Here is a 26,618-nt window from a genome sequence, read left to right on the forward strand (position 1 = left end):
CTCCAAGGTGGCCCGGCTGCTCAGCCCCTGCTGATCCCTTGGCCACATCTTCTGATGGGACTGGCTTAGGGTTGTTAGGAAAAGCACAGGAGGCTTGCTCTTCCCAGAAAGAAAAGCAAACAAGCCTTCCTGATCTCAGAATCCTGGGAGGGACCAGCCAGGCCCCAGATATTGGAGAGAGAAAGGGAAAATGGCCATGCGGGTAGCCGCTGTGAGGCAAGAGAGGGAGGGACAGCTGTCTTCCACCCTCCACCCCCGGCCCAGGGAGAGCCGGGAGGAGGGTGTCTTCGGGGGCGCAGGGAAGTAGGAGAAGTGAGCCTGGCGCTTGGGTGACACCCAGTGTGCAGTGTGATGGGGAGACGGTCTGTCTGAGGGAACCAAACATCGATGGGGAGACAGTGTCCCAGATTTGGTTCCGCTAATCTGATGACAGAGCCCCCATTCTGATGGGGAAACACCTCTAGTTCTGAAGGAGAGCCAGGCGTTGCCTGCGTGGATGAGGGAGACACAGTCCCTGCCTTCGGCGACCTTACATTCTTGAGGGAGAGACAGCAGCCAGGCCCTGGATGGTGTGCAGTGCCATGCTGGGGGTGAGTGGGAGGTCCTGGCCCAGACCCGCCCCTACCAGCGGGTAGGGAAGCTTGGCTAGAAAAGGGGCATCGAAGCCGAGTCCTTAGAGATGAGTGGGATCAGTGAGCTGGGGAGGAACTGGCTCAGCAAAGGCCCTGCAGGGAGAGAACAGCGCACACGGGGCCTGGAGCCTGGAGAGGGAGCGGAGGCCGTGGGGCCCGACCGAGAAGGGCTTCCGAAGAGCCGCGCTTCGGCGTCTGCACTGCGGCCTCAGAAGCCTGTGGACGCACAGAGCGGCGTAAGCAGGGGGCTCCATGGACAGGCTCCGGCGTGGAAAGCACGGGCTCTGGCCGCAGTGTGCAGGGTGCGCGTGCCGCAGGACAGGCCGGGAGGTGCCAGCAGGGGCGAAGTAAAGCAGGGGGCTCCGTGGACAGGCTCCGGCGTGGAAAGCACGGGCTCTGGCCGCAGTGTGCAGGGTGCGCGTGCCGCAGGACAGGCCGGGAGGTGCCAGCAGGGGCGAAGTAAAGCAGGGGGCTCCGTGGACAGGCTCCGGCGTGGAAAGCACGGGCTCTGGCCGCAGTGTGCAGGGTGCGCGTGCCGCAGGACAGGCCAGGAGGTGCAGGCGGAGCGAAGTAAAGCAGGGGCCGCAGCGGGGCCAGAAGAGGGTGTTCTAAAAAGTTCCTTAGAGCACTAGGATCGGGTGAGGAGTACCAAGGGGACTGATCCTGCCCTAGGGCTCCGGGGGGTTGCGGGGCAGAGAACCTTGAAGACATCGTACCGGAGATTTGCACACATACACACCACCACCACCACCAAACTGGAGAAACTCTGTTCGACCCCCTTCAGCCTAACTGCCGCCCTGTTTTCTCCCATTCCCCCACGAGGGCTCATGAAAATGCCTCATGGGCTTCCCACCTACCAAGCGGCCTCCAGGGCTGCGTGAGGCCCCTGGCAATGCCTCCGGCCACCGTCCTCCCCACTCTGTGCTCCCCCAAACCAGCCGTCTCACAATGCTTCCAGCTCCAACGATCCCTCTAGCCACAGGGCTCTGGCACATCCATCTGGAACAGCCCTCTGTCTGGAACACGCTTTCCCCTTCTTTTCCAAGTTACCTCCCGGTTCCGTGCTTCCTTGCCGAAGCTCTCACCATGCTCTGGACCCAAATCAGCCGTCTTGGTTCCAGGTTCAGAGAACACCATGTTTCACTCCTTTGCTTTAGACCACTTATCTTCCTCTGCAATTAGGCACCCGTCTGAGTGATTATTTGGTTACTGTGAACTCCAGGAAACCAGAGACAGGGTCTGGTTTAGCTCACTTTCTGATCCTCGGCACCTTGCCTGGCATATAGCTAGCACCCAATAAAACTTTGCTGACTGAATGGAGGGCACTAAAGCAACCTCGTCCAATAGAAATCGAATGCAAGGGACATATGTGATTTTCAATTTTTTAGTAGCCACATTACAAAAGAAAAAAGAAGCAAATGAGGTGAACTGAATGATATATTTCATTTAGCCCAACATGTCCAAAGTATTATTTCAACATATAATCAATATTTTTAAATTATTAGTAAAACGTTACTTTTTTTCCTTGCTAAGTGTTCAAAATTCAGAGTGTATTTTATTCTTACAATACGTCCTGAGTTCAGACTAGCCCCACACAAGTGCTCAACGGCCGGCTGTGGCTGTGGCTGTGCCTGTGGCTGTGGCTGTGGCTGTGGCTATGGCTGTGGCCGTGGCTGTCACACAGGCAGCTCCCGAGCTTCGGGCCCCTCAGAGTAGGGACTCGTGAGACGCGCGCTCCCTGCCCCTCCCTGTGTCATCGGTCTCCTTGGGCCTGAGGCCCGTGGCTCTCCCTTCCCACCTCACCCCCACCCGCAAGGCCTCTCTCCTCTTCACTCTTTGTCTCTCCCATTCTCGGGAGGATGAGACCCTTTATCTTCGCTGGCCCATCAGAGTCCCTTCTCCTCCCCTAGTGCCCTCCTCCCCTCTTTCATCCAGGGCAATGAAGCCGAGATGAGACTTGGAACAATGTGAAAAGCCTCTTCACCCAGCGGGGAGGGGTGTGGTGGGGGCCACTGAGCTTGTAACCCCATGTTCCAGGGAAAGAAGGGGCGGGGCCACAGCTTAGGTCAGGAGAAGACATTTCCCATGATGCTCCTGGGGGCGGGGGTCTGCTGACCATATGCCTGGGGGACCCTGCTCCTCTGATAACACAAAGCAGACTCCTCCCTGTGTGTGGTGGCTGGTGGGTAAAAAGCCACGGGGTAAGATCGAGCCCTCAGGAATCTGGGCACAGAAGAGCGGAGGCCAGGAAGGCCCCTTCGGCCTCGTGCCCCCTCCTCTCTGACTCCCCTCATGTTGACCCCTCCCAGTTATACGAGTTCCTCTTCAGCAACCCACCTGACCCGGGCCCTGCCTCAGACTCCCGATCACTCTCCAGCTCCACCAAAGACCCCCAGTTCTCAGCACAAATCCTTGGGGGTCTCTGATGCAACACTTCATTCACATGGGTGCTCAGAATTCCTCCCAAGGCAGACCCCAAGGGAGCTTTTCATCGCCACTCATAGGGTGCTTCTTCCCAGGTTTAACTGAAAGTTAGGGCTCCCCATTTCCATGTCTCAATTCTACCTCTTTCCATACCCCAGCCATGTCAGAAGAGAGGCCAGGAACATCTCCCGAAGGCCCCATCATAAAAGAACATTCAGGAACATTCCAACTCTCACCACCCCCCAGTCCCTCCCAAGGCGCTCAGTCTTGCCTTCTTCCCACAGTATCCGGGCACTTCCCAGTCCCTGTGCTCCCTTCCCGGTAACCCCTCCTCCAGCTGTTCCCAGCTACATTCCCGAAGGGCTCCTGGGAAAGGTGGGTTTGGGTCTCCTCCCTGTGCTGACTGCTCCCTTTGGAAAAATCTGAGAATCTTCCCATCCCCCTACCAAATTCTAATAACATTCAATCTGGGGGTCTGTGCTGAGAAGTGCTCATACTTTCTGGCCTGGGCCTGGGGCTCTGCGTATTCCAGAGCCCCAGGCCCAGGCCCATATTCCAGCGACCATATTCCAGCCCTACCTCAGGGCCTAAGGCTTCAATCAGTGGTCCAAATGGTTCTCATCTATTCCTACAGGACTTCGATGCCAGCGGACCACAGCAGATATACAGACCAGGGGCCCAGAGCAACCAGGCTCCCGCTCCTCAACCTTGGAACCGAGGGAAGTCCACCAGACCTCCCGGAGGTTGATGCGGAGATCAGGAAGCCAGCCACCAGGGAGCCCCCCTATTCCCCTCCTGTGTACCAGTTCAGATTCTCTGTAATGCAAGGGGAAAACCTAACCCAGGGTGGTGCAAAGGAATTTACTGTCTATCAGAAATGAAGGGTTCACGGGGTAGGGCTGGCTCTAGGCCTAGCTTGATTCTGAGGCGCAAACAACATCTCAGGAAACAGTTTCTCCCTCTCCATCGCTTGCCTCCATTTTCTCCCATAGACAACTCCCTTTACCACATAGTGGCAGGAGGACTGCAGAGCTCGAGGAAAAAGCCTCAAGTCCTAGAATTTCAGTGAAAGTCTTCAGGTGCCTGAGCAGGCACTGGCGCAGTAGATAGAACATCCAAATGGGATGCTGAGGACAAATCCCGAGGTCACCGGCTTGAGCACGGGCTCACCAGCTTGAGCACAAGGTCACTGGCTTGAGTGTGGGATTGTAGACATGACTCCATGATCACTGGCTTGGGCCCAAGGTCGCTGGCTTGAGCAAAGGGTCACTGGCTCTGCTGGAGCCCCTGGGTCAAGGCACATAAGAGAAAGCAATCAATGAACAACTAAAATGCCACAGCGATGAGTTGATGCTTCTCATCTCTCTCCCTTTCTGTCTGTCCCTGTCGTTCCCTGTCTGTTTCTATCACTCTCTCCTTCGTTAAAGTCTTCAGGCATCCTTGATTCTGAATGGCCCATCCCTAGGAATGGCGATCACTGATTGGTTAAGGTAGACGCCTTTTTCCAGGGCTCCATTTCCAGGGCTGGGGTATGCCCTTCCTGAAGATGAGGACTGAGAGTGGGGGAAATTGAAGTACAGTTACGAAAAGGCCCTCCCCCCAAAACAAACATCTGTAGCCCTATCCTAGATCAATCTTTCCTCCTCGCCAGGCAATCTGAGCAACACCCCACCCCCAGACCCAGGTGTGTCTTCCTGGTAAGAATCACCGTGAAACAGCACGGACCTAGGGTATAAGAGTGTCCAGGACGCGCTGGGGATCTCAGTAGGAAGTCCTCATGGGGGCAGGGAGCCATGGAGGGTCCTGGACAGGGAGGCTTTGAGCTGAGTTTTGAAGTTTTGAAAGATGAACAGGATATGGATTGTGGGGATGGAAAATCGGTGGGCAGAATATTTCCAGCAAAGCAAACAGCTGGAGCAGTGGCACAAGAGTGAGGAGTGAGGAACGGTTAACAGCATAAATAATAATGGGAACGGGGTGAAAATCAGGCCAGGTCTAGCAGGGACCAGAATGCCGTGCTGAGCGATTTGGACTGAATGGGAGATACTGAGGTTGTCTGAGCAGTTGAGTGTGCTGCAGGGAGGAAGGAACTAGAGGCAGGAAGATCAGCTGCGAGGTTGGTGCCTCACACACAGAAACTAGAAGTGGGGAGGAAAAGAGGGAAGCAATTCAGGAACATTAAGAAGGGAGAACGAACTCGTCTTGGCACTGGGTCAGGTGGGAAATGGCAAGGCAGAGAGGGGTCTCCGTGACGCCCAGTCTCCAGCTTTGACAGCTGAGGGGAGACAGAGCCCTGGAGGAGGAGCAGGCTTTTGTTCAGGATCAAGAATCCCCTGTTGAGTTTGAGAAGTCTGCGGGACAGTCAGGAAGTTTTGGTTATATAAGGCAGGAGCTCAGGAAAATTCCAGGGCTACAGAAAATTCCAGAGAATGTTTCATAATCATCTGCCAGCCACTGCATGAGGTCGCCATGGGACAAAGGGAGAGAGAGCCCTTGAGCTGGGCCTGCTTAGATGACCAAGGACAATGAGGAGGCAGAGATGATTAAGAAGGGCCAGTCAGTGCGTTGGGGGGCCTGGATCTTGCAGCATCAGGGAAGCTTACGAAAGGAGCAAGTTTCCCTGAAGAGGCAGCAGGTGATTCTCAGTGCAGGTGCTGCAGGGAGGTCTGGGACGGAGGAGGCTGGGATGAGCCCCTGGATTGGGGTGCAGGAGACAGACAGCAGTGCTTGGAGGAGAGGGTGGCAGGTGAGGCGGTGGAGATGCCCTAGTATATGAAAAGTTTCTCCTTGAAGCTTCGTCAAGAGGGGAAGGAGATAAGGCATGTCCTGGGATGAGGAGGGACTTCACTGGGGGAAAGAGGAACGAAGATGGGATCTCCATGGTCACGGAGCTTTACGGTTTCTAGCTGGATGGCTTGAGCCATCTGTCTCAACTTGGATCCCACAGCGTAGATCCACCAGCCCAGACCCTCTGTGTGAAATGCCACAGCCTTGAGGTCCAAGGCAGCTTAAAGAGGGTCACCTTTGGTCCTCAGGGTCCTACCTCTCTTATCTTAACTGTCTTGTCCTCTACGCCCCAGCCATTCTTCAATCCAGCACACATCCACCTCAGCGTCAGTGGTGCAGGATTAGCAAGAACCAGTGCCTTGTTCTCAAAGAGCTCAAAGTTCAGTTAAAAAGGAAAAGGAAATTGTCTGAAAATCCAGGTGGGATTAGATTCTGCCAGAAGAACCACAACCTAGATCCTCTGTCAAAATACCAACTCTTTGAGACCTCACTAAGCAGCCCTTAGGCCCCGGGAGTGAGAGCCTCACTCTATCCCTTTCAGGGGAATGGCTGAGAGCCAGGGCAGGGCTGAAGACGCTGCCGGAATCACAATAGGTTCATGCGGAAGCCACCTTGGCAGCTCTGGGCATCAAGCCCCGCCTCTTCCTGGGGTAACACATGGGCTAGGCATGTGCCCAGAGAGCGCCACACGCTTGTCAGGCCGGAGCCTGTCTCATGCCTCTCCAGGGAGGCTGCCAGAAGCCCTGGGGCACGGCAAACCCAGAACAGGGACTCAGGTGAGGAGTGGGGGCTGAGAGGCGAGGCTGCAGTCCAGGCCTGGCTGCGGCACCCTCACCCTCACCCCCACCAGGTGTCTGACTAGTCAAGGGGCAGGGGAGGGAGCATGGGCGCCAGGCGGAGGGGTCTGGCTCCCCCATCTGGGAGCATGACGACGCTTCTCCGGGCAAGAGAGAAGTCTGCTCGGCAGGCTGGCTAGAGGCTGTCTCAGGCTGACCACACTCAGATTTGATGCCCAAATGCCAGGCAGCCCTCCATCAAGAAAGAGCCTCCACTGAAGACAAAGGGGCAGCCACAGTCCAGGCCTGGGAGGACGTGCCCCTGAGGACTGCAGTGAGGATAGGGGAAGGGTAGTGGAAGCCATAGCCTAGTACCCTGGACTCTGGGCCCCGGTTTGGCCTCAGAGTGGGAGAGGGGACCTGAAGACCGAAGGGGACCCTAAGGGACAGGGGCTAACCTCAGCCACTGAAGTGGGCGAACCAAGCAACCCAGCACCGATCAACTGGGCCTCTGGAGACGCTGCTTCAATAAACTTTACAAAGCATGTTCACAGCTGTAATTTCATGACTGTCTCAGTCCGACCAGAAAGCTATCAGACCCACTTTATAGATGGGACAACTGACACCCAAATATTTGTCCAGATAGTAAATAGAGAGCCAGCCTGGGAGCCATGTTGTCTCCCCAGCACTCTCATCCCGTTCTTCCGCAACGGCCGGCGAGTCTGCTGCCACTGGGCTGAAGGTGGAGGGGGTTGTGCTGGGCGTGGGGTGAGGATGAACGGCAGGCCGAGTCTGCTGCCGCTGGGCTGAAGGTGGAGGGGGTTGTGCTGGGCGTGGGGTGAGGATGAAGGGCAGGACGCGGGGAAGGCTAGGGGAGGCAGGAGACAGGGGGTGGGGCCTGCAGTTCACACGGGGGGACGGAGGTGGACGATAAGCTGACCCCATCTGGGTATTCCTAAGGTTTGTTCCCTTCTCCAGTCCCCTGCCGCCTCCTGCAGAGTGGCAGGCACAGCTGGAACCCACGAAGGGGAGAAAGGGGATCCCAGTTAACAGCCTGGTGTTTTAACCGTGGTGCCGCCCCCAGGACCCCCTCCCCTCTGGTCCCAGCCCCCCACCCAGGCTGAAGAAGGCTGGCGCCACTGGGGGCCTGGCGCAGAGCCACACCGGCCAGGCCCGGTGGAGGGGGCAGAAGGCCAGCATCTCCAAGTCCCACCTGGGGGACCTGGCCTGGACCCCTCTGCCTGTCCCCAAATGCCCACCCCCTCCCTGTCCATGGAGATTCCTCAGAGCCTGAGACTTCAGTCTGAGATTCAGACCAGTCTGCTCTTTCAAGACACCGCACCCCCTCCCGACCCTGGGCTCTGCCGGGTCCCTGAAATGAGGGCTTCAAGGCCCACCTGCGAGAAGTCTCCTCCTATTTTTGCTGCTGGTTATTTTGACCCCATCACCCAAGGACACAAGTAGAAAGGATGGGAGCTTAATAGTCACACGGTCTTGGGTTCAAACCCTGGCCTTGCCAAGTCCTAGCTCTGGGGTCTTGGGCAAGGTAATCACATATGATATTGAGCCTTCGTTTCTCAGATGTAAAATGAGAAGAAACAGCAGCTCCCTTGGAGATCTGCTGTAAAACTCAAAGTTTTAAGGGCAGACCTAACACAACCCTGGGTCACACTGGGTATCTGAGTCAGTCATCCTATCCTGGCAGCTGGGGTCCCCGTAAGGACCCTACCCTGCCCTTCCAGCCTATCTCCAAACCTGCAGTCAGACTGGGTGACTTGTGTCCCCTGAGTACAACCCATACTTCCTAGTGGGGCCTTGACGCTGCACCTGCTGCCTGCGGAGTCTTCTCCCCGGTCCTACATGTAGCCACATCCCTTTCCCAACTCTTCCTGGAAGTCCTCCCGGATCTCCCTCTCATATTTCCTCCAGGATCTCCTCAGCACTTTGCATAGAAAGGACTCCATTCCGTTTTGAGTCTCTGCTTTATGGCTTTTATTAAATTATAAGCTGATTCATCTCTGCAGCTCTCCTTATCGCCCCTGTGCCCCTCCCCCCAGCCCCTGTGCACAGTCATTGCTCAAGAGCCCATGGGATGCTAACTGCATTCCTCTCCACGGAGCGAGTCTCCCCGCAACCTGCGTGGGCCCCCTTCCACAGGGAGCCTTCAGGCCGCCCAGCCAAGACAGAGCGCTGCAAATCAAGAAGAACCGGAAACAGACTGCACTCGGACAGAAAGATAGAGGCTGGCAGAGTGGAGAGAAAGAAGTATATTAGTGGGGGACCAGCCCTGTGACTTAATCCAGCTTAACACGGTTTGGCAAAACCATTCACATTGTCCCTCTGACTCCAGCCAGACCAGCAGCTCACGCCTTCCCCCACTCTTGGCTGACAATGTTGGGAAGGGGAAGCCACCCACAGACAGCAGTTGTGAGACAGACACAGCCTGGGCCTCCCGGCAGGCGCTGGAGGAAGGCCGTGGGATGAGGGGAAGTCAAGTCGGGGGACGATGGCTGAGCTTGGCTGCAGCTGACACGGGGCTGGAGACTAATGCATCCGACACCTGTCTGCCTTCTGGGCTGTTCTCCCCGCACACCACCCCCACTCCAACCCCTTCTAGATTTCTAGTAAAGTCCCTTCATTTCACCTGAACTGTATGCTCCCTGAGAACAAGGGACTGGCTCTTACTAATTAATCCCCCACCTCCAGTGTTGTGCCTCACAAACAACTAATAGTATAATCATCCCATTGCAGTCCTGGCTGGTTAGCTCAGTCAGAGTGTCATCTGCAAACGCCAAGGTTACAGGTTCGATCCCTAGTCAGAGCAGATATAAGAAATATCCAATGAATACATAAATAAGTGGAACAAATTGATCTCTCTCTCTCTCTCTCTCTCTCTCTCTCTTCTACTTTCTCTAAAATCAACCCTTAAATTTAAAAAAAAAATCATCCCATTGCACAGGTGATGAAATTGAGGCTCAGAGAAGTATATGACTCTCCCAAATTTATACCATGGCTACACAGCCAACATGGGAGTCCATTTGAAATCTTGGGCCCCCAAATACTCTGGACTCTTCTCAAAATCCCCTGGGGATGGAGGATCTCAAGGGCAAGATATTATCTGCAAATTCCCAAGCTCAGCAAATATTAGGACTCAGGAGCAGAAAACAGGCTCCTTACTCCCCACCCATAAACTCCCAGGTCCCTCGCAAAGTGACTTCCTGGCTTAGAAGGCACTGAACAAAGTCACTCACCACTGCCCAGAGGAACTTCTCTCCCAGTTTTTTTTCCCTTTTTTTTTTTTTTTACAGAGACAGAGAGAGAGTCAGAGAGAGGGATAGATATGGACAGACAGGAACAGAGAGAGATGAGAAGCATCAATCATTAGTTTTTCGTTGGACACCTTAGTTGTTCATTGATTGCTTTCTCCTATGTGCCTTGACCTTGGGGCTTTCAGCAGACCGAGTAACCCCTTGCTCGAGCCAGTGACCTTGGGTCCAAGCTGGTGAGCTTTTGCTCAAACCAGATGAGCCAGCACTCAAGCCAGCGACCTCGGGGTCTCGAACCTGGATCCTCAGCATCCCAGTCCAACGCTCTATCCACTGTGCCACCACCTGGTCAGGCATTCTCTCCTAGTTTTGCAACAACCTCCAACCTCTTCACCTTTCTTTTCTGCCCTGGTTCCACCAGGGAGCACCCCAGCTGGGGTGGAGTGAGGCAGCCAGTAATGCATGTGGCCAGCAGAGTGGGGGTCTGACTCCCAGGTTCCAGTCTTTCTCAAACTCGGAACCATCCCTGTATAAACAGGAAAGCTCTGTACTCTCCCTTCTGCCTGCCTTAGGTCTAACCTCAGTGTCTTCTGCTATTTAGAGAAGATAAAAAAATTGCTTGGAGCAACCCTTAAGAAGCCCATAAACGGACGGGCAAGGCATAATTCTTGTCTCTGGTCAGCTCCCAATCTGATGGTGGAAACAGGTTACTCTAGGAGGACAGTAGAAAGACAAAGGGCAGTGGGCATCGTGCAGGGGACTGGGGGGAGGCGAAGGAAAGCAACATGCCTGGGCAGGGCATGGATGAGGGAGGGGAGCACAGCTAGGTTGGGGGAGAACTCTCGGCCGGAGGAAAGGCCTGGGGGAGAAGGGAGACTTGTGTGGGTGGCGTGGAGGCCGCCTGCCAGGACTTGCAGGGGGAACTGAAGTGGCCAAACGCGCGGAGGGGGGACAGGACCCCTGGAGGCCCCAGATCCTGGACTGGGCTCCAACAGAGAAACCTAAGCCTGTGGGCCCGCCCCTTCCCAGTCCTCCAGTGCTAAAAAGCCCATGACATTTACGACTTCAGGAGGGTAGAGAGCCTGAGAAACAATTGCAGACCATATGGATTTGTTTCCTGGGTTAAAAAAGAAAGAAAGCAAAAAACCCCCTTCTAATTAGGCCGGGAAAAGCCATTGGCCTGTCTCAAGGTCCCTGGATTCAATTATCACCAAGCCCCCCAACTCGAGCCGCGGCCCTTCCCACCCCCTCCACGCGTGGGGCTCCGGGTGGTGCCCTGCGAGGGGTGGCCCACGAGAGACAGCAGGTTGTGGGGACCAGGGCCAGGAGCTGGTGAGGAAGTTGGGGGGGGAGGCTCAATATTTTTACTCAGGTCTGATTGACCAATATTAAATTCCGTGGCAGCTGTGGCAAGTCCTCAGTGCCCGCCCTCTTCTCTTCATTCCTGGGAAGGATGAGGTCTTGGGACAGGACCTCTCTGAAGTCCCTTCCTATCTCTGACAGGAAAAACTTCTTGACTTCAGAGAAAAACAAAATCTTTGGACGAGGTGAGAAGTAGAATTATAGGTGTTTCCAAAAAAAAAAAAAAAAAAGAAATCCAGTAAGTGAAAACAACCCATGACAAAGTCCCTGCTTCTCCACCTGTGCTCTCTGGAGCCTCTGAGGGCTCTGTCCCCTCAGTCTATAAACAGTTCCCCACTTCCCTCATCCTATAAACACCTTCCCTGAACCCCGCCACGCTCTCAAACCCCAGTCCTTCCGCCCTCCCTGCCAAACTCCAGATTCAGGGAATCCCCCCTCCTCCCCGCCCCCCCAGCACCCTGGTCCCTCCAGCCTCCCAGCTCTCTCCCACCCAAGCTGGCCTCCCTCCTGGGGGTGGGTTCCAGCTGCACTCCCAGGCCTCACCCTCTTAACCTCCCTGAGCCTGCGCTCTGTGGGCACCACTTCTGGGGAAAACACAACACACCTCCCCGGAAACAGAACCAGAACTGGAAGACCTATCCTTCCTGCGCTGCCCTGACACCAAACTCCCTCGCCCCCAGCACCTGTGCTCACTGCCCTAGGCCCAAAGCGTCTGGGGCCCCTAATGGGCCATGTACTTCTCTAGGCGAAGCTGTCTTCCCGTACCACATGACCCACTGCCAGGGCGGCTCCCCACCCCTGCTCTACAGGACCAGTGCTCTAACCACTGAACCATGGAGCCCACTTGTTCCCACCCCTGATCTAAATAGCCCAACTCTGTTCATCAGCACCACCTCTCTCCAAACCCCATTCTCGGATTGCCGGCTAAGACACTGCCTTTTGCATGTTCTACCAACATCTCAAACTCAACATGTCCAAAATGCAACAAGAACTCCTACTTTATCTTCACCCCTCCAAAACCAAAGCAATAACAAAAGTTCTTCCCTCAGTGCTCTGTTCTTTTTTATTATTAATAATAAACTTTATTTTGTAAAGCAGTTTTTGGTTCTCAGCAAAATCCAGTGGAAAGTAGCCTCCCCCACTATCTATCAATATATCCTGCACTCCGGTGGAACGTTTGTTAAAATTGGTAACCTACACTGAAACATTATCACCTAAAGCCCCTATTTACATTAGCGTTCACTTGTAGTGTTGTACTGTCTATGGGTTTGGACAAATGTATAATGACATGTATCCACCATCGTGGTATCAGAGAGAATAAATTTACTGTCCTAAAAATCCTCTGTGTTCCCCCTATTCACCCCACCCACTCCACCTCCTGGCAACCACAGATACTTTTACTGTCTCCAAAATTTTCCTTTATTCAGATTATATGTAGTTGAAATCATACAGTGTGTAGTCGTTTCAGATTGTTTTGTTTTTTTTCACTGAGTAATGTGTATTTAAGATTCCTCTATGTCTTTTCATGACTTGGTAGCTCATTTTCTTTTTAGTACTGAATAATATTTCCATTGCCTGGATGTACTACAGTTTATTAATCTACTCACTTACTGACAGACATTGTGGTTGCTTCCAAGTTTTTGGTGATTATGAATATAGCTGCTATAAATATCTATGTGCAGTTTTTGTGTGGATTTAAGTTTTCAATTCATTTGGGTCAAGACCAAAGAGCACAATTGCTAGATTTTATTTTAAGTAAGGAACTAGCAAACTGTCTTCCAAAATGGCTGTCCCGTTTTGCATTCCCACCAACAATGAATGAGTGTTCCTTTTGTTTCACATGCTCCCCAACATCTGGTGTATCGATGCTTTAGATTTTGGTTATTCCAACAAGTGTGTAGTGCTGTCTCGTTGTTTAATTTGTAATTCCCTAAGGATGTATTAATATTTAATATTTTCTTTTTTGAGAGAGAGACAGACAGACAGGAAGGGAGAGAGATGAGAAGCATCAATTTGTAGTTGCAGCACTTATGTTGTCCATTGATTGCTTCTCATACATGCCTTGACTAAGGGGCTCCAGCCAAGCCAGTGACCCCTTGCTCAAGCCAGTGACCTTGGGGTCATGTCCATGATCCCACGTTCAAACCAGTGACCATGCTCAAACTGGTGAGCTCACATTTAAGCTGGATGAGCCTGCAGTTAAGCCAGATGAGGCCACGCTTAAGCCAGTGATCTCAGAGTTTCGGACCTGGGTCCTTCCTCAGCATACCAGGTCAACAATACAACCACTGCACCACACGTGGTCGGTCAAAAGTGATTGACTTTCATTTATTAACCCTGCTATAATTATTTATTAGTTACAGGAAGGCAGTTTGTAGATTGTTTCAGATTTTCTATTTAGATGATCATGTCGTCTGTGAACAAAGACAGCTTGATTTCTTCCTTCTCAATAACTTTTGTTTTCTTCTCTCATCTTACTGAACTGGTTAGGACTTCCAGTACCATGTTGAAAAGCAGTGATGAGAGGGGCATCCTTGACTTGTTTCTGATCTTAGTAAGAAAGCTTTGAGTTTCCACCATTAAGTATGATGTTAGCAATAGGCTTTTTGTAGATGTTTATTATCAAGTTGAGTAAGTTTCCCTCTATTTCTAATTTACTGATAGTTGTTGTTTTTATCATAAATGAGTGTTGAGTCTTGTTAAATGCCTTTTCTGTACCTATTGATATGATCATGTAAATTTTCTTCTTTAGCCTGTTGAGGTGATAGATTACATTAATTGATTTTCAAAGATTGAGCCAGTTCTGCTTACTGGGATAAGTCCCACTTGGTTGTGGTACATAATTCTTTTTATACATTATTGGATTCAATTTGCTAATATTTTTGAGGATTTTTGCATCTATGCTCATGAGAGATATTGGTCTGTGGTTTTCTTACAGTCTTTGTCTGGTTTTGGTATTAGGGTAATGCTGGTCTCACAGAATGAGTTAGCACATATTCCTTCAGCTTCTATCTTCTGGAAAAGATTATAGAGAATCAGGATAATTTATTCCTTAAATAGTAAATTTTATCCATCTGGGCTTCATAGTTTGTTTTGAAAGGTGATTAATTATTGATTGAATTTTTAAAATAAATATAGGCCTTTTCAGATTGTCTGTTAGTACTTTGTTTTGAATTGATGACACTTTCACCCACGGAGACTTAGAAACTTGGTGATCACTGATTCCATTCTCTCCATTTATAACTGCAAACCAGATGGCAGCTACCTTAATTAAGGTCTCCCTCCCTCCAGAGTAACTGAGTATTTGGGATCCAGGTTCCTAAAGACTGAAAAGGTTGCTTCAATATTACTCCTCACCAGCTGTGTGACCTTCAACAAGACACTAAGCCCCTCTGATTTCAATTTCCCTAGCCATAAAATGATGAGGGTTTGTTGTCACAGTCACACTGTATCATAGCACACTCCTGGACTCCCCAGTGAACAAGTTACAAAGCCAAATGCTCTGTTGGTAGTGGTTGTTGTTTTAACAAGGATCCACTTTTAGACAAATCACAGAAGGCTTGTCTATGGTTAAAACCTAGAAAGTAAATGTTAATGTGTTGATGTAAAAAATATAGCTCACAGTAGCAAAGGAGTAGAAGAAAGAGAAAAGAGGTGGGGACCAATGTTCTCACCTCCAAAGTGGAGAATCAGGAGATATCACATATGGGGGGCTAATCAGTAATAGACATAACCTAATGTGTGATGTTCGATGTTTCAGGGATGAGCGGTGGAGGTCTGAGAACAGACCTAACCATATTCAGGAAGAGAAGCTGGTAGATTAAAAGCTACATTCTCATCAATCCTAACAGGCAGTCAACTGGTAACATCTAAAGTTGACAAGTCAGGGAAGAGTAAATAAAATATTTTAAAATAACAGTATAAAAATTAGAGATAAAAGCAATCACCAGAATATCTAAAAATAAAAATGATTAAAAGGTTTCTCTGGGAAGCAGGACCCAAGGTGAGAAAGGAAGAAGCTTTTCACTTTAATCTCTTCTGTGCTATTTAATTTTTAAATTATATGCATATAGTACCTAGTTGACATAAAAATGTTTCAATAAGTTATTTTAGGTCAAAATTTCAACATAGGATTTTTAAGATATCTTTTTACCTCCTTTTTCAAGTGCAAGGAGGGGAGATAGTGAGACAGGCTCCCACATGTGCCCTGACTGGGATCCACCCAGCAATCCTCATCTGTGGTGATGCTCTGCTCATCTGGGGCCATGTTCACAACTGAGCTATTTTTAGCACCTGAGGAGGAGGCTCCATGGAGTCATCCTCAGTATCTGGGGCCGATGCGCTTGAACCAATCAAGCCCCATGGCTGAGGGAGGGGAAGAGAAAGAGGAAGAAGGAGGATGAGTGGAAAAGCAGATGGCTGCTTCTCCTAAGTGCCCTGACTGGGAATTGAACCTGGGCCATCGACACACTGGTAGACGATCTACCACTGAGCCAACTGGCCATGGCATGGAAGATTTTTTAATCCCTGGCTGAATAGCTTGGTTGGTTACAGCATCATCCCAAAGCACAGAGGTTGCTGGTTCAATCCCTGGTCAGGGCACATACAGAAACAGATGTTCCTGTCTCTTTCCTGCTCTCACCCTTCTTCTCTCTAAAAATCAATAAAACAAACATTAAAATTTTTTTTTAATTTATTGAGGTATAGTTTACATATAATAAACTTTACATATTTAAAGTGTGAATTTGATCGTTGTGACATGTGTACACACCTTTGAAACTCTCACCTTCACTCAGCTTCTCTAGGAGCCCTTGGGGTCTGCCTCAATCTTTCTCCTTGGGCCACAGGCTGACACTTTTGCCAGACTGGAAGCTGGGGAATCTCAGGGCCCAGCTCATCGTGTCCTACCTCTCAGGAACTACTGTCCCTCTTTGCCTTGTGGTCCAGTGCCCTGGTACCCTCGTTTCACATGTTCTGATTATTTTTATTGTTTGAGGAGAAAGAGAACAAACACAATCCCTGTTGCTCCATCCTGAGCAGAAGCTGCAACTAAAGAACTTTAAAATCTCTTCCAGCTTTAAATCTTGCAAATAATTAAGACTTCTGACTGCTCTCTCTGCTCTCCACATCTCCCTGCAAGGTCTAAGGCGACCCTGCCAGGACACACGGGGCAAGAACACGCCGGGCAGAGCACAATGCGCAGAACATGGATGGGGGGCCAGGTGTGTTTGAGGACGTGTGGGGAGGAAATAGAAGAGAAGCGAGCTCAGGGGAGAGACAGTCACGTGGCTAGAGGAAGAGGAGAGCAGAAAGAAGAGTGGTGGGACCCAGAAGGGCCCAGCAAGGTGCTCCAGTGCCCCAGCCAGTGCTTGGTGAAGCCAGGGCGGAACCTGGCTCTGTCTGACCCCACAGTGCACTCTCTGAACCGTTTACAAGCCCGCCTGCTCTGTGCTCCTGGCAAGAAGATACAGGAGGGACCCTGCCAAGGCTCACAGCCCCCAGGAGGAGCAGACCCGGAGAGCAGAACTGGGCTTTCCTGCGCCCAGAGGCACTGCTTCTCTCCAGGGGCTACACAGAACCCCTGTGTCATGAGAGGCTCGGCCCTGGCGGCCTCACAGGGGTCCAGCGCTCTGGCCAGTGTCCTGTGTGGTGCTGAGAGTGGGGGTAGCTCCTGGTAGACACATTATTGTGCCCCTGAAGATTCTGGGCACAGGGAGTGGTATGGCCCTGTGGTGTCAACCTGGCAACTTGCCAAATGTACAGATGCCCAATGCTCCCTCTCCAATTGCTGGGCAGGGCCAGGGGCTCTGAGCCCCGGTGATTCTGGTGTGGCAGCTGGTCTGGGACTGCATCCTGCCAGGCAGTGCTCCATGCAATGGGCATCTTTCCCCCCCAAATAGCTGCTGGGAAGGTGGAGAGCCTGATGACCTCAGTGCACTAGCAGTTTCCCAGGCGGGGCGGGGGTTGGAGGGGTGGAGAGCACTGGCCCAGGCACAGGGAAGAAGCCTGGGCAAGCAGGCAGAGGTGAGCTGGGGTGGGGGAGGGGGGGGGTAGTGTGGGCAAGCAGGCAGAGGTGAGCTGGGGGGGGGGGGAGTGTGGAGAGCACTGGCCCAGGCACAGGGAAGAAGCCTGGGCAAGCAGGCAGAGGTGAGCTGGGGGGGTGGTGGTGTGGAGAGCACTGGCCCAGGTACAGGGAAGGAGCCTGGGCAAGCAGACAGAGGTGAGCTGGGGCGGGGGTGGGGGGGTAGGGGGGGAGTGTGGAGAGCACTGGCCCAGGCACAGGGAAGGAGCCTGGGCAAGCAGGCAGAGGTGAGCTGGGGCGGGGGGGGGGGGGGGTAGTGTGGGCAAGCAGGCAGAGGTGAGCTGGGGGGGTGGTGGTGTGGAGAGCACTGGCCCAGGCACAGGGAAGGAGCCTGGGCAAGCGGGCAGAGGTAGGGGGGGGTAGTGTGGAGAGCACCAGCCCAGGCACAGGGAAGGAGCCTGGGCAAGCAGGCAGAGGTGGGGGGGGGGGGGAGCGGCTGTCGGCACCCTTTTAAAGTCCCTGGTGCCCTGGGCTCCTTCCCATCCCAGATCTTATCTTTGGGTGCCTGTCCCCGGATGGAGCTTTCCCTGGGGCACCCCAGAACCCCCAGGGTAGGAGGAGGGGGCAGATCAAAGGGCAAGTTCCCTGACAAGGGAACCTGAGATGCCTTCTTTGTCTGTATCCCCGAGAGGCCCAGCCCGAGACAGGATGGATGGGAGCCGCGGGCCAGCGGCTGGGCCCAGTGGGGGCTGCGGGGGAGCGTCAGTGGAGAAACCGAATCCTGCTGCATTCACTGTGGACAAAAGGAAGGGCTCGAAGAGGGGTCCGGCCCCTCTCCCCAGCTGCTCTGGCGGGAGGCTCTGGCGAGGTCTTGGGACATCTGAGTCAGGTTCTCTTCAGGGGCAGGAAAGACTCGAAGCAGGTGGTGATTTGTACCCCTATTGGTTGGGGACCTGGGTCTACTCATCAAGCCCCACTTTTAGCTGATGCCAAGTTACCCACATCCAGGAGGCAGCCTAGGAGCAGAGTTGGGGGGGGAGTAGGAAGTAGTCCTCCCCACCCCAATTCTCCAATCCCAGACACCCCTGACATTCCCATCTCTCCTGGGAAAGCCGGCTGACCCCTTGGGTGTAACACTATCCCCAGGCTCTGGGCTCCCCCACATCTGGAACCCCAGCTGCCACAGAAGCTGTGAACTCTTCCCCTGCAGCCCGCCTGGTCCCAACAGCAGGGGAAGAGCCTAGGGGAGCAGCAGCTGTCTGTTCGGGGCTGTCTGGGCCGCAGGCAGGCGCCTGGGCCACGTAGGGGGTGTCAGAGGGGGAAGCTCTGTTTCACCTGCCTCTGTGGTAATTTGGGACCTTCCAGTTGGTGTGAGGATTGGGGGAATGGTGTTTGAGGTGTTAGCCTTATATCAAATTTGGTCTGAATTGAAGGACATGCAGAGACTAGGATCCCCAAGCCATGTGCCCCGCAAATCACCCACTGAGACCAGTTGGATTCCACATAGACTCACAGGCCAAGTCCTCAGTATAGATAGGCCAGTCCAGAGGTGGAGATGGGAGGGGGCTGAGCGAGTTGGACCAGCGGGTGGGCACGTGAAGGCCTGAATTTAGCCTCCCGATCTCCAGGGTCCTCTCACACCTCTGACCCTCCGCTGATCATTGCTCCACGAAGCTGGTTGTCTCAAACCCACCCGATTAGTTGCCCAATAACAAATTACCGCACATTTAGTAGCTTAAAACAACACACACATATTTTTTTAAAAATCTCACAGTTTCCATGGGTCAAAGTCTGGATCCAGCTTTACTGGACCTTCTGCTCAGGGTCTTACAAGGCTGTGGTCACGGTGTCAGCCAGGACACTCTCCTTCATGAGTTCCAGGTCCTCTCCGGAGCCCACAGAGGTTGGCGGCCTTCGGGTCCTGCAGCTCGCGGACTGCGGTTCTGGCTCTCTGGCTGCCGGCCAGGGGCTGCGCTCAGCTCCCAGAGGCGGCCCACCATTCCTGGCCACGCGGCCCCCTCCTAAGCTGTCTCACTGCAGGGCAGGTAGCTTCTCAAGCCCCGCAAGAAGATCTCGTGACCTCTGGAAAGGTCTCAGTACCCCTTTTGAGAGATTTCGCTTGATGAAGCCAGACTCAACAGACTCGGCTCCCTTTGGATAACTCAAACTGATTCGGAATCTTAATTACATCTGCAAAGTCCCTCATCTCCATTGTATTCTGTTGACTAGGAGCAAGTCACAGGCTCTGCTCACGCTCCAGGAGAGAGGATTGTAGGAGGGTCTGACTCAGTGGGGGTCACTGAGGGTCTTGTTAAAGTCCCTACGCCTCCTCCCACAGATTTTTGCCGTCTCTGAACTGTGAGAGAGTGGGCCTGCTGATTGCCCTCAGAGGGGCCAGGTGTGGGCCCTTTCTGTTTCAACTTCCAATCAACAAAGGGCTATTGAATGTGCACGTAGCATGCTGGGAATATGTAGGTTGGTGAGGCTGGGTGTCCCAGTGGCCAGTGTCACTGGGACACCCATACTCAAGAGGGAGGTCAACCCCACATAAGGAAGTCACTTTAGACCAGGGGTCGGGAACCTATGGCTCACGAACCAGAAGTGGCTCTTTTGATGGCTGCATCTGGCTCGCAGACAAATCTTCAATAAAAATAATAATAACATTAAAAATATAAAACATTCTCATGTATTACAATCCATTCATTTCCTACCGCTCATGTTCATGGTTGCAGGTGGCTGGAGTCAATCACAGCTGTCCTCCGGGACAACACCAAATTTTTATTGGATAATGCGTAACGTACATGGGTCGTTGTATGGCTCTCACGGAATTACATTTTAAAATATGTGGTGTTCATGGCTCTCTCAGCCAAAAAATTTTCTGACCTCTGCTTTAGACCTTTAGGGAAGTCCAGAAAAGCTTGTCAGGGAAGGGATACTCTGAGCTGGCCCTGATGGGATTTTAAAGACAACCAGAGTGGGGGATGGGCAGGGGAAAGGGCTGCGCCAGCTAAAGGACAGCTTAAGGGAAGTGAATTTGGGGAACAATGTGGCTGTTGACTGCAGGCCTTTCTATTAGAAAGCCGATGAGGGAGGGCTCAGGGAGCCGTGAACACGAACTTCTGTGAGCAGGGGAAGGACATGATGATATCTTGTCATGGACACCTCTTGAGAGCCCATCTCCCTTGTATATTGAGTTCCCACTATGGGCCAGACACTGAGTTTGGCTCTGGGAACACAATATTAAATCAGCAGAGAGGAGTCCCCAGGGATCTTTGAGAAAAGTCAGGTACACAGACATTAACCAAATCATCAATTACATCTGGAATATGAGCTGGGAAGAAAGAACAGCATATTGTAAGAGCCCTGACCAGTCTGGCGAGCCCACAGAGGCCGGGGTAGGGTGCTGGTGGGCCGTGGTGGTGGCGGGGTGGGGTGCCGGCGGGCCATGGTGGTGGCCAGGATGGGGTGTCGGCAGACCATGGTGGTGGCCATGGTGGGGTGTCGGCGGGCCGTGGCGGTGGCCGGGGTGGGGTGCCGGCGGGCCGTGGCGGTGGCCGGGGTGGGGTGCCGGCGGGCCGTGGCGGTGGCCGGGGTGGGGTGCCGGCGGGCCATGGTGGTGGCCAGGGTGGGCCATGGTGGTGGCCAGGGTGGGGTGCCGGCAGGCCACGGTGGTGGCTGGTCTATCACAGTCCTGCGGTAGAAAGAGAAAGGACAGGTGGGTACCTTGCCTGCTCTCACCCGTGCAGACTCAGTCTGAAAGCAACCCCCTGCCCCTAATTCTCATTCTCTCTCAAAGCAAGAGCCACAGACACATACTCCTGCATGCCCAGCTCTGAGTAGCACACTCCCCCATCTTCACACTCTAGGAAGGGAAAGAATCTTGACTTTCCTGCCCAAACACAAGGACCCTCAGTCAACCAGGGGCACAACTGCGTGTCGCCAAGTGATGACCTTCGCCCATGGCAGGCCCAGGGGACCCTGCCCCACTGCCTGGCCGCTCTACACACCCAGCCCCAGATGTTCTCACGCCCCATCGCCCCAGACACAGCTCCAGACAGCTGCACAGCTGGCCGCCCGGCTTGTGGGACAACAGGCCTGCCAATAGCCCTGGGAAGGAGGGCAAACAGGGGACACTTCAGACAAACAGCAGACTCCCTGAGCCAAAGCACACACTGGTCAGAGGCCTGAGCGGGTGGGCTGGTGCTGGTGAAGGGGTGTGCTTCACCCCGTGTTTCCCAGCGCAGCTCCAAGGGTCCCCCATGTACTCGTCACCGCCATTCCCTTGCCCCCCGGCCAGACGTCCCTGCCCCTCAGCCATCCTAGCAGACTCTTCTGGCTGGATGAGGAAAGACTTTCCTTGCTCTCCAGCGAACAGTCTCATTCAATCATTCATTCATCGTTATAGAAATAGGACACAAGTCTCATCCCCATGGAGCCAGGATCTGGAAGTTCTTTCTGTTGACTGACCTGGACTCCACTCTGACTTGGTCACTGCTGTTCATCTGCTATGGAAGCTGCTGATTTTCCCTCTCTGATCTCTAATTTCCCCCTCAGCTTCCAAGCAGAGAAAAGAGAAATGGGTCTAGGAATAGCAGGAGCAGGAGAAATGGCGGTGGCAGGGTCTGGCGGAGGCCCCAGCACCAGCACGGCCCGAGGGTGTTGCTTTGCTCTGGACGCAGCACGACACAGCGGTGAAGCCTGGGCTCCCGTCTCGGCTCCCACCCACAACCCTTCCTCTCTGGACGAGCTCCTCAGGTCTCTGTGAACCTGTTTCTAAGCTGTCTGTGAGTGTACCAGCTGCCTTCGCTGGGCTCGGAGGATGCACGGAGGTAATACAAGCAAAGGCCCAACCGGTGCCGGCCCACAGAACCACTCAGTCTCGGTGTTGAGCAGCTCCAGATGGAGACAATGCCTGAGCCATCTTGAACTCACACTCTAGTGGCCCAGTTAGACACTGAACATGTAAACAATCAGCAAACAAGATCATCTCAGGCTGTGACAGGTGACAGGAAACAACTCAGGGGTGGGGGGTAGAGGGTGGGGATGAGCAGGAGCCTGGACAGATGGGTAGGAGGCAGCGTGGGAAGGGCCGGCCTGTTTAGAGAATGGCTGTTTGCCTGTCTCTCTAGTCTGGGTCCTGGTGTGCAGACAGAGATTCAAAGGCGAGTGGCAGCCAGGCCCTGCACACAACACCTTGCAGTCTGACAAATCCTCAGAGAGACACAGGGTTAGGGCAGCACAGGACAGGCTCCCTTCCCCGAGCAGGCAGAGGAGGAAGAAAGCCTTGGGGCTCCTGGAGGCTGGGATGAGGAAGGGACGCCCTGCGAGGTCACGTGTGAAAGTGGTTGGAATCTAGAGTTGGGACATTCTCCTGGGGCACTGGGAGCCATGGAAGGTTTGAGGTCCGGAAGTCACTGTTCAGATGTGGGTTTTAGAAAAGTCACTCTGGCTGCGGTGAGGAAAAGAGATGGAAGGGCTGGTTCCCGGGGGAGGCAGGGAGCCCGGGCAGGGTTCAAGTCTGTGTTTAGGAGGAAAATTACTGCTGCTGGCAACTCACTGGACCTGCAGAGGTGAAGCTGGGTTCTCTCTGGGAGCTGGCCCATGACTCACCCCACGCCATGCAGTTCAACACATCTCAACAGCATCTGCTGGGGCCAGCCATTGAGATAACCATGAACAAGCGCGATGAGGGCTCTCAGGGAGATGCCAGCAAGTGGGCAAAACAGACATTAAACAAACCTCCTTGGGAGGGACGGCGTATGAATTACTGAGGGAAAGGGGACGGGCTGTCTGCTGTAGATCTGAGTTCCCTGAGGGCAGGGACCGCTTTCCCCTTCACCTGGAGTGGCCTGCGGTCAGGGAAATGTTTCTCCACCAGGCTGGAGGCTCCCTAAGAGAGGGTCTGTTTCCTGTCTGGCCACCAGGTGCCTGCCTCCCACATCTCCCGAGGGACCAGAAGCAGAGGGGAGCCAGTAGTGCCACCCTGAAACACTCACCAGCCACCTGCCATTTCCTGGACGGAGCTCCCGGCTCCTGGGCAGCTGGTGACGGGGCTGTGGCCAGGCCAGGGGAGGGGAGGATCAGCTCCCACAGAGGGTCTCCGCAGGGCCTCAGCCCCTGCTGCCCACTGCCCCCCCCCCCCCGAGCTCCAGCCTTAACAGCCTGCTCTCCCCAGCTGTGAACCAGCTGCTGGGGTCAGGGATGATTGCTGCACGGGGCTAGACGGCACTAGGCAGAGGCCAAAGGTCCACACTCCCCGTCAGGAGGGACCTGAGGGCAGAACCAGGGTTGGAAGAAGACCCAGGAGAGGTTGCTAGAACAAGGAGGATCTAAAAAAGAGATGGGACAAAAGGCCTTTATAATTCCTGTGCCCCTTAGGCCCACCCTCGCCTTTCTATTGGCCTGTTTTCCCATGAGTGATGGGCCTGGGATGGTCACTGAAGTCCCTTCTGGCCCTTACTTTTTATTCCAACAGGGACAATACATCTTGGAAAACTCAAAGGTCAGGAGTTACCTCGTGTGAGAGTCCAGTGAAGCTAACTGAGAGGAAATGCCAAAGCATGAGATATTTGAGGATGACATTAAGAAAGACTTCCTGGAAGGAAGGGATATGAGCCTCTGGACAGGCCCTGTGTCACTGTTTTTCAGGGCTCCATCAGGCTGGACAGTGGAGGGGACCTGACACCCAGTCACCACTGGGGGATACCTCCTGCCCTTGGAGCCAGGATGGAGACTTTGTCCTACGCAGGTTGGATTTCCCTTCCAAGCACTCAGAAGGTTTGACTTTTGACCTTTGGCTTAGTCATGGAGCAAGGCTGTTTGTCCACTCATCCCATCCCGCTAGGATTGTGCAGAGGCAAGTGCTGGCTTTGAGGATGGTGGCAATGTGTCTGACGGGGCGGACACAGCCTCTGCCTTCAGGATGCTCTGGACAGTGGGAGAGGCCCTGGCCCCAGGGAGCTCTGATCTGAGGGGGGCAGACAGCTCTTATCTTCAAGGGCCCCAAAATAGACCAGAGGAGTCCCAGGCCCTGCCTCAGGGTAAAGACCTGTCACATGGAAAAATGACCCAGGAGTCAGGAAAACCCCAAATCCCCCACTCTGGAGGCAGCTGGACCCCCAGCTGCATGTGAATCTGAAACTGGATCAGAGGAAGCAGAGATGGCAGCGTGCCCAGCAGTATGTTTGGGAGCTCATGGGGGCGAGGAAATCGTGCACCCCCCTGGCCTGGTCTGCTGTAGACATGCACATGGGTGCAAGGAAGAGGGGCAAGTCAAAGCCCCCTAGAGGCTGTGTGCACACCTGTGGGAGATGGCCTGATACCTGTGCTCAGGCCCAGGGCATGGCTGTGCCCAGGTGCATGGTCCTCGGTGCTAGAGCACACTCCCCGCAGAGGCTATGAGTCTGCAAATGTGTGAGGTGCAGGTGTGTGCACTGCGTGTGCAGCACATGTGCATGAGTCAGCATGCTGGCCCCAGGTGGAGTGGGCAGCGGGGGCCCGGTCACTGTCTGGGTCTCTGCCCCGAGTCATACTGGGTGATCTGCGAGCCCTCGCTGGGCCTGAGCGCCCTGCACGCAGGGAGGGGGAGGGCTGTGAGAGGCTTCCCCGGCTCCATTTCATTGGTCTGTGCTCTGAGCTCCAGAGGAAGCCCCAGGGGCCTGCACACCCACCTCCAGGCCCTCTGTCTGCCCTTAATCCCTCTTTTTGGCGCCCAACAACTGTGCCTGACCAGTGAATACAAGCCAGGCCAGCTGTCAGTGTGACATCCATTCTCCATGGTGGGTCTGAGAGCTCCCACCCAGCTCTTTCACCCTGTCCGCTCCCTGTCGCACCCACAGCAGGGTGGCACCTGGAAGCTTCTGTGGCCATGGCATCTCTCATGGGGTTTGGAGCCTTAATCCACAAAGTGGGAAGGACCAAAGAGCAAAGGAGCTCTGCTCCCAGCACCCCCAGAGCCCCACTTTCCACTTCCCCTGCCCCCAGGGCTCCAGATGGACTCCTGGGGCCCCAACCCAGGCCAGGAAGGAGACATGTATTATTTGCATATCACTTACATCTTATTTGCATGTATCTCCTGGTTGGCCATTCCTAAGCAACCTTGGAATTCTGATCTCACAGGATACTGAGCCTTTTTTCAAGGCTGGTTTCTTTCTATCCCTCCTAAACCCAGATTCCTCCTAAGGGTTTATCACACACACACACACACACACACACACACACACACACACACAAGTTCTGTCCATACAAACACCTGAATTTATGCAAATACACAAGAGTATACGGGCCTTCACCCATATGTAAAAACAGTCCTGGTCCTACCCATGTGCACTGTCACCTATGCCCCATGGGGTTGCATTGAGGATACACTCACAGACACAACTGCACAGAGCCCACGGTTCTGTCTTCACACGCACTAAAATTTACACACATTTGTCTACACATCTACACACCTGTCCCCATAGCCCCAGTACATTCTGCATACAGATTAATGCACAAGCACACACAATTCCGTTTCACCTAAGGGTCCAGGACCTGCACATGGTCCGTGAGTCAGGGCTAGCTGCCAGGGAAATACTCTAAGTAGCAGACCCTACCTGGACACCCAAATGGGCCAAACTGGCAGGGGTCCCCCTAAGTGACTCTCTCTGGGGGGAGGCAGTGCTGATCAAGTGGCTATTTTTAGTGGCTTAACTGTCAGCAATCCCGGGACACCAGTCAGAGTAGCAGTCCTTTAGTCGGAGCTTTGTCTCCACTGAAACATGGCTCCACCCTGCATTTTTTCTGATTTCAGATGCCTCCCTCCCAGGCCTCCTGCTCCTTTTTTTTTTTTTTTTCTGAAGCTGGAAACGGAGAGACAGTCAGACAGACTCCCGCATGCGCCCAACTGGGATCCATCCGGCACGCCCACCATGGGGCGAAGCTGTGCCCACCAGGGGGCGATGCTCTGCCCATCCTGGGCGTCGCCATGTTGCGACCAGAGCCACTCTAGCGCCTGAGGCAGAGGCCACAGAGCCATCCCCAGCGCCTGGGCCATCTTTGCTCCAATGGAGCCTTGGCTGCGGGAGGGGAAGAGAGAGACAGAGAGGAAGGCGCGGCGGAGGGGTGGAGAAGCAAATGGGCGCTTCTCCTGTGTGCCCTGGCCGGGAATCGAAACCGGGTCCTCCGCACGCTAGGCCAACGCTCTACCGCTGAGCCAACCGGCCAGGGCTGCTCCTTTTTTTTTTTTAAGACTTTATTTATTGATTTTACAGGGTGGAGGGAGGGAGAAGCGTCAATTCATAGTTGCTTCACTTTAGTTGTTCATTGCTTGCTTGTGTGTGTCTTGACCAGGCAAACCCAGGGCCTCGAA

The 26,618-nt window shown here is 53.6% G+C and overlaps 1 protein-coding gene across 3 annotated transcripts in view; it reads left to right on the forward strand.

Annotated features, from left to right (window-relative positions):
• Positions 1-26,618, forward strand: part of ABI3 (ABI family member 3) — a 523,965-nt gene that overhangs the window by 257,842 nt on the left and 239,505 nt on the right. The window lies entirely within an intron of this gene.

The sequence above is a fragment of the Saccopteryx leptura genome, chromosome 2 (genome assembly GCF_036850995.1).
Source record: "Saccopteryx leptura isolate mSacLep1 chromosome 2, mSacLep1_pri_phased_curated, whole genome shotgun sequence".
Classification (NCBI taxonomy): domain Eukaryota; kingdom Metazoa; phylum Chordata; class Mammalia; order Chiroptera; family Emballonuridae; genus Saccopteryx; species Saccopteryx leptura.